At 44.4% G+C, this 16,184-nt stretch overlaps 1 protein-coding gene across 1 annotated transcript in view; it reads left to right on the top strand.

Annotated features, from left to right (window-relative positions):
- Window positions 1-13,028: 13,028 nt before the first annotated feature.
- lrrc17 (leucine rich repeat containing 17) overlaps window positions 13,029-16,184 on the top strand; it is a 28,214-nt gene continuing 25,058 nt past the window's right edge. Inside the window, exon 1 of the mRNA XM_065021334.1 lies at window positions 13,029-13,450. The gene's annotated coding sequence lies outside the window, so the exon portion shown is untranslated. The remainder of the gene's footprint in view (window positions 13,451-16,184) is intronic.

Raw genomic sequence — 16,184 nt, 5'->3', positions numbered from 1 at the left:
TTACCAGTTCAGACAGTTGGTTGTGTAGACTAGATTACCAGTTCAGACAGTTGGTTGTGTAGACTAGATTACCAGTTCAGACAGTTGGTTGTGTAGACTAGATTACCAGTTCAGACAGTTGGTTGTTACAGTTCAGACAGTTGGTTGTGTAGACTAGATTACCAGTTCAGACAGTTGGTTGTGTAGACTAGATTACCAGTTCAGACAGTTGGTTGTGTAGACTAGATTACCAGTTCAGACAGTTGGTTGTGTAGACTAGATTACCAGTTCAGACAGTTGGTTGTGTAGATTACAGTTCAGACAGTTGGTTGTTAGACTAGATTACCAGTTCAGACAGTTGGTTGTGTAGACTAGATTACCAGTTCAGACAGTTGGTTGTGTAGACTAGATTACCAGTTCAGACAGTTGGTTGTGTAGACTAGATTACCAGTTCAGACAGTTGGTTGTGTAGACTAGATTACCAGTTCAGACAGTTGGTTGTGTAGACTAGACAGTTGGTTGTGTAGACTAGATTACCAGTTCAGACAGTTGGTTGTGTAGACTAGATTACCAGTTCAGACAGTTGGTTGTGTAGACTAGATTACCAGTTCAGACAGTTGGTTGATTACCAGTTCAGACTAGATTACCAGTTCAGACAGTTGGTTGTGTAGACTAGATTACCAGTTCAGACAGTTGGTTGTGTAGACTAGATTACCAGTTCCAGTTGGTTGTTAGACTAGATTACCAGTTCAGACAGTTGGTTGTGTAGACTAGATTACCAGTTCAGACAGTTGGTTGTGTAGACTAGATTACCAGTTCAGACAGTTGGTTGTGTAGACTAGATTACCAGTTCAGACAGTTGGTTTGTGTAGACTAGATTACCAGTTCAGACAGTTGGTTGTGTAGACTAGATTACCAGTTCAGACAGTTGGTTGTGTAGACTAGATTACCAGTTCAGACAGTTGGTTGTGTAGACTAGATTACCAGTTCAGACAGTTGGTTGTGTAGACTAGATTACCAGTTCAGACAGTTGGTTGTGTAGACTAGATTACCAGTTCAGACAGTTGGTTGTGTAGATAGATTACCAGTTCAGACAGTTGGTTGTGTAGAGATTACCAGTTCAGACAGTTGGTTGTGTAGACTAGATTACCAGTTCAGACAGTTGGTTGTGTTGATTACCAGTTCAGACAGTTGGTTGTGTAGACTAGATTACCAGTTCAGACAGTTGGTTGTGTAGACTAGATTACCAGTTCAGACAGTTGGTTGTGTAGACTAGATTACCAGTTCAGACAGTTGGTTGTGTAGACTAGATTACCAGTTCAGACAGTTGGTTGTGTAGACTAGATTACCAGTTCAGACAGTTGGTTGTGTAGACTAGATTACCAGTTCAGACAGTTGGTTGTGTAGACTAGATTACCAGTTCAGACAGTTGGTTGTGTAGACTAGATTACCAGTTCAGACAGTTGGTTGTGTAGACTAGATTACCAGTTCAGACAGTTGGTTGTGTAGACTAGATTACCAGTTCAGACAGTTGGTTGTAGACTAGATTACCAGTTCAGACAGTTGGTTGTTGTGTAGAGATTACCAGTTCAGACAGTTGGTTGTGTAGACTAGATTACCAGTTCAGACAGTTGGTTGTGTAGACTAGATTACCAGTTCAGACAGTTGGTTGTGTAGACTAGATTACCAGTTCAGACAGTTGGTTGTGTAGACTAGATTACCAGTTCAGACAGTTGGTTGTGTAGACTAGATTACCAGTTCAGACAGTTGGTTGTGTAGACTAGATTACCAGTTCAGACAGTTGGTTGTGTTGTGTAGACTAGATTACCAGTTCAGACAGTTGGTTGTGTAGACTAGATTACCAGTTCAGACAGTTGGTTGTGTAGACTAGATTACCAGTTCAGACAGTTGGTTGGTTGTGTAGACTAGATTACCAGTTCAGACAGTTGGTTGTGTAGACTAGATTACCAGTTCAGACAGTTGGTTGTGTAGACTAGATTACCAGTTCAGACAGTTGGTTGTGTAGACTAGATTAGTTCAGACAGTTCAGATTACCAGTTCAGACAGTTGGTTGTGTAGACTAGATTACCAGTTCAGACAGTTGGTTGTGTAGACTAGATTACCAGTTCAGACAGTTGGTTGTGTAGACTAGATTACCAGTTCAGACAGTTGGTTGTGTAGACTAGATTACCAGTTCAGACAGTTGGTTGTGTAGACTAGATTACCAGTTCAGACAGTTGGTTGTGTAGACTAGATTACCAGTTCCAGTTCAGATTACCAGTTGTTGGTTGTGTAGACTAGATTAGTTCCAGTTCAGACAGTTGGTTGTGTAGACTAGATTACCAGTTCAGACAGTTGGTTGTGACTAGATTACCAGTTCAGACAGTTGGTTGTTACCAGTTCAGACAGTTGGTTGTGTAGACTAGATTACCAGTTCAGACAGTTGTTGGTTGTTGTGTTCAGACTAGATTACCAGTTCAGACAGTTGGTTGTGTAGACTAGATTACCAGTTCAGACAGTTGGTTGTGTAGACTAGATTACCAGTTCAGACAGTTGGTTGTTAGACTAGATTACCAGTTCAGACAGTTGGTTGTGTAGACTAGATTACCAGTTCAGACAGTTGGTTGTGTAGACTAGATTACCAGTTCAGACAGTTGGTTGTGTAGACTAGATTACCAGTTCAGACAGTTGGTTGTGTAGACTAGATTACCAGTTCAGACAGTTGGTTGTGTAGACTAGATTACCAGTTCAGACAGTTGGTTGTGTAGACTAGATTACCAGTTCAGACAGTTGGTTGTGTAGACTAGATTACCAGTTCAGACAGTTGGTTGTGTAGACTAGATTACCAGTTCAGACAGTTGGTTGTGTAGACTAGATTACCAGTTCAGACAGTTGGTTGTTAGACTAGATTACCAGTTCAGACAGTTGGTTGTGTAGACTAGATTACCAGTTCAGACAGTTGGTTGTGTAGACTAGATTACCAGTTCAGACAGTTGGTTGTGTAGACTAGATTACCAGTTCAGACAGTTGGTTGTGTAGACTAGATTACCAGTTCAGACAGTTGGTTGTGTAGACTAGATTACCAGTTCAGACAGTTGGTTGTGTAGACTACCAGTTCAGACAGTTGGTTGTGTAGCCTCACTACCAGTTCAGTACCAGTTCAGACAGTTCAGACAGTTGTTGTAGACTAGATTACCAGTTCAGACAGTTGGTTGTGTAGACTAGATTACCAGTTCAGACAGTTGGTTGTGTAGACTAGATTACCCAGTTGGTTGTTCAGATTACCAGTTCAGACAGTTGTTGTGTAGACTAGATTACCAGTTCAGACAGTTGGTTGTGTAGACTAGATTACCAGTTCAGACAGTTGGTTGTTAGACTAGATTACCAGTTCAGACAGTTGGTTGTGTAGACTAGATTACCAGTTAGATTGTGTAGACCAGTTCAGACAGTTGGTTGTGTAGACTAGATTACCAGTTCAGACAGTTGGTTGTGTAGACTAGATTACCAGTTCAGACAGTTGGTTGTGTAGACTAGATTACCAGTTCAGAGTTGGTTGTTAGACCAGTTCAGACAGTTGGTTGTGTAGACTAGATTACCAGTTCAGACAGTTGGTTGTGTAGACTAGATTACCAGTTCAGACAGTTGGTTGTGTAGACTAGATTACCAGTTCAGACAGTTCAGACAGGTTGTGTAGACTAGATTACCAGTTCAGACAGTTGGTTGTGTAGACTAGATTACCAGTTCAGACAGTTGGTTGTGTAGACTAGATTACCAGTTCAGACAGTTGGTTGTGTAGACTAGATTACCAGTTCAGACAGTTGGTTGTGTAGACTAGATTACCAGTTCAGACAGTTGGTTTGTGACTAGACTCAGATTACCAGTTCAGACAGTTGGTTGTGTAGACTAGATTACCAGTTCAGACAGTTGGTTGTGTAGACTAGATTACCAGTTCAGACAGTTGGTTGTGTAGACTAGATTACCAGTTCAGACAGTTGGTTGTGTAGACTAGATTACCAGTTCAGACAGTTGGTTTGTAGACTAGATTACCAGTTCAGACAGTTGGTTGTTAGACTAGATTACCAGTTCAGACAGTTGTGTAGACTAGATTACCAGTTCAGACAGTTGGTTGTGTAGACTAGATTACCAGTTCAGACAGTTGGTTGTGTAGACTAGATTACCAGTTCAGACTAGATTACCAGTTGACAGTTGTGTAGACTAGATTACCAGTTCAGACAGTTGGTTGTGTAGACTAGATTACCAGTTCAGACAGTTGGTTGTGTAGACTAGATTACCAGTTCAGACAGTTGTGTTGTACCAGTTCAGACTAGACTAGATTACCAGTTCAGACAGTTGGTTGTGTAGACTAGATTACCAGTTCAGATTACCAGTTCAGACAGTTGGTTGTGTAGACTAGATTACCAGTTCAGACAGTTGGTTGTGTAGACTAGATTACCAGTTCAGTTCAGGCAGTTGGTTTGTGTAGACTAGATTACCAGTTCAGACAGTTGGTTGTGTAGACTAGATTACCAGTTCAGACAGTTGTTTGTGTAGACTAGATTACCAGTTCAGACAGTTGGTTGTGTAGACTAGATTACCAGTTAGTTGGTTTGTGTAGACTAGATTACCAGTTCAGACAGTTGGTTGTGTAGACTAGATTACCAGTTCAGACAGTTGGTTGTGTAGACTAGATTACCAGTTCAGACAGTTGTTGTGTAGACTAGATTACCAGTTCAGTTCAGACAGTTGGTTGTGTAGACTAGATTACCAGTTCAGACAGTTGGTTGTGTAGACTAGATTACCAGTTCAGACAGTTGGTTGTGTAGACTAGATTACCAGTTCAGACAGTTCAGACAGTTGTTTGTGTAGACTAGATTACCAGTTCAGACAGTTGGTTGTGTAGACTAGATTACCAGTTCAGACAGTTGGTTGTAGACTGATTACCAGTTCAGACAGTTAGTTGTTAGACTAGATTTCAGTTCAGACAGTTGGTTGTGTAGACTAGATTACCAGTTCAGACAGTTGGTTGTGTAGACTAGATTACCAGTTCAGACAGTTTGGTAGACTAGATTACCAGTTAGTTGGTTGTGTAGACTAGATTACCAGTTCAGACAGTTGGTTGTGTAGACTAGATTACCAGTTCAGACAGACTAGATTACCAGTTCAGACTAGATTACCAGTTCAGACAGTTGGTTGTGTAGACTAGATTACCAGTTCAGACAGTTGGTTGTGTAGACTAGATTACCAGTTCAGACAGTTGGTTGTGTAGACTAGATTACCAGTTCAGACAGTTGGTTGTGTAGACTAGATTACCAGTTCAGACAGTTGGTTGTGTAGACTAGATTACCAGTTCAGACAGTTGGTTGTGTAGACTAGATTACCAGTTCAGACAGTTGGTTGTGTAGACTAGATTACCAGTTCAGACAGTTGGTTGTGTAGACTAGATTACAGTTGGTTGTGTAGACAGTTCAGACAGTTGGTTGTGTAGACTAGATTACCAGTTCAGACAGTTGGTTGTGTAGACTAGATTACCAGTTCAGACAGTTGGTTGTGTAGACTAGATTACCAGCTCAGACAGTTGGTTGTGTAGACTGGTTGGTTGTCTGACATCAGTGTTTGGAGAACGGTTTTCTTTGTTCCTCACAGCCATGTAATCTGAGAGACTCCCATCTGTCGAGAGCAGGCCAGGACACACACATGTATGCCCACAACCTCCTGTCTCTACAACCTCCTGTCTCTACAACCACCTGTCTCTACAACCTCCTGTCTCTACAACCACCTGTCTCTACAACCACCTGTCTCTATAACCTCCTGTCTCTATAACCTCCTGTCTCTACAACCACCTGTCTCTATAACCTCCTGTCTCTACAACCACCTGTCTCTACAACCACCTGTCTCTACAACCACCTGTCTCTACAACCTCCTGTCTCTACAACCTCCTGTCTCTACAACCTCCTGTCTCTATAACCTCCTGTCTCTATAACCTCCTGTCTCTACAACCACCTGTCTCTACAACCACCTGTCTCTATAACCTCCTGTCTCTATAACCTCCTGTCTCTACAACCACCTGTCTCTATAACCTCCTGTCTCTACAAACACCTGTCTCTACAACCTCCTGTCTCTACAACCTCCTGTCTCTACAACCACCTGTCTCTATAACCTCCTGTCTCTATAACCTCCTGTCTCTACAACCACCTGTCTCTATAACCTCCTGTCTCTACAACCACCTGTCTCTACAATCTCCTGTCTCTATAACCTCCTGTCTCTACAACCACCTGTCTCTATAACCTCCTGTCTCTACAACCACCTGTCTCTACAATCTCCTGTCTCTATAACCACCTGTCTCTATAACCACCTGTCTCTACAACCACCTGTCTCTACAACCACCTGTCTCTAAAACCACCTGTCTCTATAACCTCCTGTCTCTACAACCACCTGTCTCTAAAACCTCCTGTCTCTATAACCTCCTGTCTCTACAACCACCTGTCTCTACAATCTCCTGTCTCTATAACCTCCTGTCTCTATAACCACCTGTCTCTACAACCACCTGTCTCTACAACCACCTGTCTCTACAACCACCTGTCTCTAAAACCACCTGTCTCTACAACCACCTGTCTCTACAACCACCTGTCTCTATAACCACCTGTCTCTACAACCTCCTGTCTCTACAACCACCTGTCTCTACAACCTCCTGTCTCTACAACCTCCTGTCTCTACAACCTCCTGTCTCTAGCAACCTCCTATCTCTACAACCACCTGTCTCTACAACCACCTGTCTCTACAACCACCTGTCTTGTCTCTACAACCTCCTGTCTCTACAACCACCTGTCTCTATAACCTCCTGTCTCTACAACCTCCTGTCTCTACAACCACCTGTCTCTACAACCTCCTGTCTCTACAACCTCCTGTCTGGAAAACCTCCTGTGTCATTCCACATTAGTGCCTGCTGGTCTATCTGAAGAAACCAGAAGGTTTATGTCAAGTGTAGTTGTGCTCAGCCTTGGTCCTGGGGGCATCTTAAACAAGTAAAAACAAGTTATGGGTATTAATAATAACAGCACCAGGAAGAGGCCCTGGTGGTTGTGAGTTAAATTAAAGACATTCTGTCTCTTGTGGGGCAAGATTTTCCTCACATCCATTATGACATCATCACCCTGTCTCGTTGATGGCAGGGGGTTGTCTTGGTGATAGATTCCGTGTCAGCCAAAAGGTTCTGCAGCTATGAGAATTTGTGAGCAGAGTGGAACAGACAGAGTAGAATGGAACAGCCGTGGAATTTCTGAATTCTCCCTAGAAACAGTCTAACCTGTAACTGATTCCAGGCCTGTCTGAACGGCCAACTGACCTCAGAGGAAGAGACAGCTGTGATAGGTCTATGCCCTCCAGGAGGGCCCAAATACCATTAGAATGTGTCTCCTAAATCACAGCAATATACACAAGGAGGGGGGCAATGATGTGAAGGAAACTGCAGCTAGAGATTTCAGCCAGGGAAAAGGAGGGAGATAAATTACATGGACTAACTTTCTTGGGGTTCTTGTGTTTCTGCTTTGCTTTGTCATTTTCTGTTTCCTTTGATTTATTTATCTACTGTTCTCATGTATTATACTGTAGTGTTACCAACAATATGTTACCATTTACTGTACTGTAGTGTCACCAACAATGTGGTATAATTTACTATACTGTAGTGTTACCAACAATATGGTATCCTTTACTATACTGTAGTGTTACCAACAATATGGTATCCTTTACTATACTGTAGTGTTACCAACAATATGCTACCATTTACTATACTGTAGTGTCCTAAACAATATGTTACCATTTACTATACTGTAGTGTTAACAACAATATGTTACCATTTACTATACTGTAGTGTTAACAACAATATGTTACCATTTACTATACTGTAGTGTTAACAACAATATGCTACCATTTACTATACTGTAGTGTTACCAACAATATGTTACCATTTACTATACTGTAGTGTTACCAACAATATGCTACCATTTACTATACTGTAGTGTCCTAAACAATATGTTACCATTTACTATACTGTAGTGTTAACAACAATATGTTACCATTTACTATACTGTAGTGTTACCAATAATATGTTATCATTTACTATACTGTAGTGTTACCAACAATATGCTACCATTTACTATACTGTAGTGTCCTAAACAATATGTTACCATTTACTATACTGTAGTGTTAACAACAATATGTTACCATTTACTATACTGTAGTGTTACCAACAATATGGTATCATTTACTATACTGTAGTGTTAACAACAATATGCTACCATTTACTTGTGTCACGACTCCCACCGAAGGTGGCTCCTCTTCCTGTTCAGGGTCCCTATTTAAAAGTGTCACGACTCCCACCAAAGGTGGCTCCTCTTCCTGTTCAGGCGGCGCTCGGCGGTCGTCGTCACCGGTCTACTAGCTGCCACCAATCCCCTTTTCCTTTTCTGTTGGTTTTGTCTTATTGGTTACACCTGTTTCTTGTTAGGGTTTTGGTTAGGGCTATTTAAGACGGTTATGCCCGCCTGCTTTTGTGCGGGCTTGTTTCTCTGTTCGTTTTGTGTATGTGCTATTTTCTTATTTTCTCCAGACTGTTTGGGTCCTGTTTTTGGGTCCGGTCATTGTATGTGCCTGGTGTTTTGGCGTGACCTTTTCTGTCACCGGAATGAATACGGTTGTCCTAAACTCTCTGCTCTCTGCGCCTGACTCCGCACCCACTACTCCTAGAAGTCTCTCTGCGCCTGACTCCGCACCCACTACTCCTAGAAGTCTCTCTGCACCTGACTCCGCACCCACTACTCCTAGAAGTCTCTCTGCGCCTGACTCCAAACCCACTACTCCTAGAAGTCTCTCTGTGCCTGACTCCACACCCACTACTCCTAGAAGTCACTCTGCGCCTGACTCCGCACCCCCTACTCCTAGAAGTCACTCTGCGCCTGACTCCGCTCCCACTACTCCTAGAAGTCTCTCTGCGCCTGACTCCGCACCCACTACTCCTAGAAGTCACTCTGCGCCTGACTCCGCACCCACTACTCCTAGAAGTCTCTCTGCGCCTGACTCCGCTCCCACTACTCCTAGAAGTCTCTCTGCGCCTGACTCCGCACCCACTACTGCTAGAAGTGTCTCTGCGCCTGACTCCGCACCCACTACTCCTAGAAGTCTCTCTGCGCCTGACTCCGCACCCACTACTCCTAGAAGTCACTCTGCGCATGACTCCGCACCCACTACTCCTAGAAGTCTCTCTGTGCCTGACTCCACACCCACTACTCCTAGAAGTCTCTCTGTGCCTGACTCCGCACCCACTACTGCAAGAAGTGTCTCTGCGCCTGACTCCGCACCCACTACTCCTAGAAGTCTCTCTGCGCCTGACTCCGCTCCCACTACTCCTAGAAGTCTCTCTGCGCCTGACTCCGCACCCACTACTCCTAGAAGTCTCTCTGTGCCTGACTCCGCACCCACTACTCCTAGAAGTCTCTCTGCGCCTGACTCCGCTCCCACTACTCCTAGAAGTCTCTCTGCGCCTGACTCCACACCCCCTACTCATAGAAGTCTCTCTGCGCCTGACTCCGCACCCACTACTCCTAGAAGTCACTCTGCGCCTGACTCCGCACCCACCACTGCTAGAAGTCTCTCTGCGCCTGACTCCGCACCCACTACTCCTAGAAGTCTCTCTGCGCCTGACTCCGCACCCACTACTCCTAGAAGTCTCTCTGCGCCTGACTCCGCACCCACTACTCCTAGAAGTCTCTCTGCGCCTGACTCCGCACCCACTACTCCTAGAAGTCTCTCTGTGCCTGACTCCACACCCACTACTCCTAGAAGTCTCTCTGCGCCTGACTCCGCACCCACTACTCCTAGAAGTCTCTCTGCGCCTGACTCCACACCCCCTACTCATAGAAGTCTCTCTGCGCCTGACTCCGCACCCACTACTCCTAGAAGTCACTCTGTGCCTGACTCCGCACCCCCTACTCATAGAAGTCTCTCTGCGCCTGACTCCACACCCCCTACTCATAGAAGTCTCTCTGCGCCTGACTCCGCACCCCCTACTCATAGAAGTCTCTCTGCGCCTGACTCCGCACCCACTACTCCTAGAAGTCTCTCTGCGCCTGACTCCGCACCCACTACTCCTAGAAGTCTCTCTGCGCCTGACTCCGCACCCACCACTCCTAGAAGTCTCTCTGCGCCTGACTCCGCACCCACTACTCCTAGAAGTCTCTCTGCGCCTGACTCCGCACCCACTACTCCTAGAAGTCTCTCTGCGCCTGACTCCGCACCCACTACTCCTAGAAGTCGTTACAACTTGGTTGTAGTGTCATCAACAATGAGCAGATTTCCAAATCATCAATGTGTACCACATTGCTCGGCACGTCATGCAGTGGCAGTCAACAACCCTTCTATAGTGGTTAGAGTGTTGGGCCAGTAACCAAAAGGTTGCTGGATCAAATCCCCGAGCTGACAAGGTAAACATCTGCCGTTCTGCCCCTTGCAAGGCAGTTAACCCTCTGTTCCCCGGGCAACGAAGACGTGGATGTCGTTTATGGCAGCCCCCCCCCCACCTCTCTGATTGTATCCGAAGCATCTTTCTCTCTTGCCCGAGGTCCATATGAAAGCATTACAGACAACATGGTGGTCCAATAAGACATTATAATAGATAAATACACATACACACATAATCAGTCCTGAATGCCAACATTAAGACATAACAACATGAACACATACAGAAACTATATGCTAAATCAAGTCTTCCACATTCATGGTCAGTGCATTAATTAAAAGATGCCCCACAATAAATAACCCACTGTTCTGAATGGTGGGTACTCCAAAAAACAATACTTCCTTTGAACAACATGAGATAAGCGAGGGACACTTCTGGCAATGCTATACTGGCTAGCACAGGAGGCTGGTGATTGGAATGGTATCAAATGTGTTTCATGTGTTCAACGTCATTCCATAAATTCCGATCCAGCCATTACTATGAGCCCGTCCTCCCCAATGAAGGTGCCACCAGCCGCCTGTGCAGGCTAGAGTTGCCTCCATCAACACTGCAGACCTCTGGGAAAAAGAGCAAGGCAACATCTGTTATTTCACTGGCCCACACATATGTCCGAAGAACTCTTTTGGGACACATTTTTTGAAGAGTGTATGGCTCTTGTCAAAGGTAGTGCACTACAAAGGGGATAGGGTTCTACTTGGGACATAAGCCAAATGACGTTGATTGACTACTACTGACTCTGGGAACGTCGTCTTCTTATTATGGGAGACACATGCTATAACATGTCTTTGCTGTCATCTGTCTGTGTAAAGGGAGGGAGGAATAGACAGACATGTGTTTAGGCAAGTGAAATAACAGATGTTGCCTTGCTCTTTTTCCCAGAGGTCTGCGGTGCTGATGATGGTGACTCGAGCCAGCACAGGCGGCTGGTGGCACCTTGATCGTTTCATAATTGTATCTCCTCAGGATGTGTCTGATGTAGTGGTGGAAGGTTGTCAAGGTTGTGCTGAACTCATCTTCAAGGGAGAAATGTATCCGCCCAAGCAAGCTTCCATGATTACATCACTCCTCTGGACCTCTTGAGATAAGAGAGAAATGACATTCTTAATTAAAGGTTTCATGCCTGCCTCAAACCAGTAGTATCCTGTTGTAGGGGCAGAGTCGGCTATCATTGTATTAATTGTCTGTTTCATAGTCATGTAACAGCTGGTTATATAACAGGCAGTTGGTCTGAGTTGATTGTGTCTCCATGTCAGTCCTGTCTTTTCCAACATTACAGAAACAATGTATTTCCAATCCGCTGTGTGTGGAAGAAAGCCATGTGAAAGAGCCTGAGAAACTGGGAGGAAAGCTAACACAAAAAACATGTTTTGGCCAAAAAATACAGTCTAATATCCATGTACTAAAACAAAAGCATCATATCTCAAACAATGGACTGTTTAAGTGTTCAGGTAGGGACATCCTTTTCTTAGGGAAAGCTGTGGAACCTGTGAGATGTGATATACTGCAAATTTAAACGCATATCTCTTATAGGTTGGGATTTTAAACGATCAAATCTATGTCAATTCCACTCAAGCTAAAAAAACAACAACCGAGGATTGTAAAACTCAAGATAAACCGTTAGGTTCTTATCTTGATCTTCTTAAATCAATGTCAAGACACCTGCCCTAAAAATAAAAGCTCTGACTCTGCTGACTTTATAAAGGGAACATGTACTTACTGTGACTGAGATATGTGCTTGTTCCACCTAGCTGTTCCACCTAGCTGTTCCACCTAGCTGTTCCACCTAGCTGTTCCACCTAGCTGTCTTAACATGGCTGCACTAACTAACTAACTCTGGATAAGAGTGTCTGCTAAATGACTCAAATGGCAAATGTCAATGTCTTCTTTCCCAAAAACCTACAACAGATTCCACAAGACCTGTGTCCAAGGTATCTCAGTACTGAAAACAAAACAATAGTGTAATGTTATCTGGAGAGAGAGAGAGAGAAAGACAGAGACTATGTCTGTCTCTGTGGTTTTACAGAACACTCCACAACTAATTTTAATGATGGTCGGTGTGTGTGTGTGTGTGTGTGTGTGTGTGTGTGTGTGTGTGTGTGTGTGCGTGCGTGCGTGCGTGCGTGCGTGCGTGCGTGCGTGCGTGCGTGCGTGTGTGCGTGTGTGTGTGTGTGTGCGTGTGTGCGTGTGTGTGTGTCATATGTTCATTAGCAGTCGACTCTTGTTATCCATAAAACTATGCCTGAAGGAGACTGCCAGCCTCCTCTGTTTGGGAGATATACATGTGGGCTTACACAGTCATACATTCCAACGGTTTGAAGCAGCCAGGTCTGAGTAATCATTAACATTCAGTAGTAATTACTATATCTGTTGTTTGTGAGCTTCTTCCTCCTCCTCCTTTTCCTACTCCTCCTCCTCTTCCTCCTCCTCCTCTTCCTACTCCTCCTCCTCTTCCTCCTCCTCTTCCTACTCCCCCTCCTCCTCCCCCCCCCTCCTCCTCCTCCTCCTCCAACAGCCTGACACTCTATGAGGACAGGACAGGCTAGGAGCTGGGCTGGAGGCGGGCCAGTTACTCAACACTGGAGAAACGGGTTTCTCTCCTCCTCGCCTGCCTGCCTGCCCGTCTGCACAGAACAGAGCAGAGGAGCTGTGTCATGTGTAATTTAATACCAGACGCAGGCTGACTGAGCCTCACTGCACACAGAGAGCCCCCTCACAGCCTGAGAGGCAGGCAGGCAGGAGAGGCAGGCAGGCTAAGCAGGCAGACTTCCAGGGTCCGGCTCAGCCCTCCATGACAGGACAAAGAGCAGGGGATGAGGGACCGACCAGAGCCCTAGTGAGGGACCGACCAGAGCCCTAGTGAGGGACCGACCAGAGCCCTAGTGGAGGATCGACCAGAGCCCTAGTGGAGGATCGACCAGAGCCCTAGTGGACCCATCAACGTCTCCCTCTCCCCGTGGCCAGGTACCAGAACCCCCCCCCTCTCTCTCTCTCTGTTCTGTTTCCTCTGTTACAGTAGTACAGTCACCGTGTTGAAGGCAGCCAGTAGTGTAATAGAGATTTACTGTACTAGAATGGGCAGTAGCAGCACTTTCCTAAAGAGAACAGAACAGCACAGAATTCTGCACAGTAAGAGGTTTTAGATATGCCACTGTAAGAGGTTTTAGACATGATGCCACTGTAAGAGGTTTTAGACATGATGCCACTGTAAGAGGTTTTAGACATGATGCCACTGTAAGAGGTTTTAGACATGATGCCACTGTAAGAGGTTTTAGACATGATGCCACTGTAAGAGGTTTTAGACATGATGCCACTGTAAGGGGTTTTAGACATGATGCCACTGTAAGGGGTTTTAGACATGATGCCACTGTAAGAGGTTTTAGACATGATGCCACTGTAAGGGGTTTTAGACATGCCACTATAAGAGGTTTTAGACATGATGCCACTGTAAGAGGTTTTAGACATGATGCCACTGTAAGAGGTTTTAAACATGCCACTGTAAGAGGTTTTAGACATGATGCCACTGTAAGAGGTTTTAGACATGATGCCACTGTAAGAGGTTTTAGACATGCCACTGTAAGAGGTTTTAGACATGATGCCACTGTAAGAGGTTTTAGACATGATGCCACTATAAGAGGTTTTAGACATGATGCCACTGTAAGAGGTTTTAGACATGCCACTGTAAGAGGTTTTAGACATGCCACTGTAAGAGGTTTTAGACATGCCACTGTAAGGGGTTTTAGACATGATGCCACTGTAAGAGGTTTTAGACATGCCACTGTAAGGGGTTTTAGACATGATGCCACTGTAAGAGGTTTTAGACATGCCACTGTAAGAGGTTTTAGACATGATGCCACTGTAAGAGGTTTTAGACATGATGCCACTGTAAGGGGTTTTAGACATGCCACTGTAAGGGGTTTTAAACATGATGCCACTGTAAGGGGTTTTAGACATGATGCCACTGTAAGGGGTTTTAGACATGATGCCACTGTAAGAGGTTTTAGACATGCCACTGTAAGAGGTTTTAGACATGCCACTGTAAGAGGTTTTAAACATGATGCCACTGTAAGGGGTTTTAAACATGATGCCACTGTAAGAGGTTTTAGACATGCCACTGTAAGAGGTTTTAGACATGATGCCACTGTAAGGGGTTTTAGACATGATGCCACTGTAAGAGGTTTTAGACATGCCACTGTAAGAGGTTTTAGACATGCCACTGTAAGAGGTTTTAAACATGCCACTGTAAGGGGTTTTAAACATGATGCCACTGTAAGAGGTTTTAGACATGCCACTGTAAGAGGTTTTAGACATGATGCCACTGTAAGAGGTTTTAGACATGATGCCACTGTAAGGGGTTTTAAACATGCCACTGTAAGGGGTTTTAGACATGATGCCACTGTAAGAGGTTTTAGACATGATGCCACTGTAAGGGGTTTTAAACAAGCCACTGTAAGGGGTTTTAATGCCACAGGGTTTTAAACATGCCACTGTAAGGGGTTTTAGACATGATGCCACTGTAAGGGGTTTTAAACATGATGCCACTGTAAGTGGTTTTAGACATGCCACTGTAAGAGGTTTTAGACATGATGCCACTGTAAGAGGTTTTAGACATGCCACTGTAAGAGGTTTTAGACATGATGCCACTGTAAGGGGTTTTAGACATGATGCCACTGTAAGAGGTTTTAGACATGATGCCACTGTAAGAGGTTTTAGACATGATGCCACTGTAAGGGGTTTTAGACATGCCACTGTAAGGGGTTTTAAACATGCCACTGTAAGGGGTTTTAAACATGATGCCACTGTAAGAGGTTTTAGACATGCCACTGTAAGAGGTTTTAGACATGATGCCACTAAGGGGTATGCCACTGTAAGGTTTTAGACATGATGCCACTGTAAGAGGTTTTAGACATGATGCCACTGTGCCACTGTAAGGGTTTTAGACATGATGCCACTGTAAGGGGTTTTAGACATGCCACTGTAAGAGGTTTTAGACATGCCACTGTAAGGGGTTTTAGACATGCCACTGTAAGGGGTTTTAGACATGCCACTGTAAGAGGTTTTAGACATGATGTCACTGTAAGGGGTTTTAGACATGCCACTGTAAGGGGTTTTAGACATGCCACTGTAAGAGGTTTTAAACATGTCACTGTAAGGGGTTTTAGACATGCCACTGTAAGGGGTTTTAGACATGATGCCACTGTAAGAGGTTTTAGACATGATGCCACTGTAAGAGGTTTTAGACATGATGCCACTGTAAGAGGTTTTAGACATGATGTCACTGTAAGGGTTTTAGACATGATAATGATGCCACTGGGGTTTTAGACATGCCACTGTAAGGGGTTTTAGACATGATGCCACTGTAAGGGGTTTTAGACATGATGCCACTGTAAGAGGTTTTAGACATGATGCCACTCTAAGAGGTTTTAAACATGATGCCACTGTAAGAGGTTTTAGACATGCCTGCTTGCACTCATTGCCTATTGATTATTTTGTCCAGGACATATTGCAATTTAAGCTGTTGCCTTTTTTTCTTAAGTGGAAAACTTTCTCTTGTAAGAAGAGAAGTGTATGTGCTGTTTGTGCACTTGAGGTGTAAATGTCTCTGGCCGTGTTCCAATGCAATCACCGTACTTTCTCCCTCTGGGAATGCTGGGAAGAACAGGGCTCTGGTAAACATCCCCTGTCACAGTTTCTTTCT

This window comes from Oncorhynchus nerka, linkage group LG8, assembly GCF_034236695.1.
Source record: "Oncorhynchus nerka isolate Pitt River linkage group LG8, Oner_Uvic_2.0, whole genome shotgun sequence".
Lineage (NCBI taxonomy): Eukaryota > Metazoa > Chordata > Actinopteri > Salmoniformes > Salmonidae > Oncorhynchus > Oncorhynchus nerka.
This window is presented reverse-complemented; position numbering and strand designations above follow the sequence as displayed.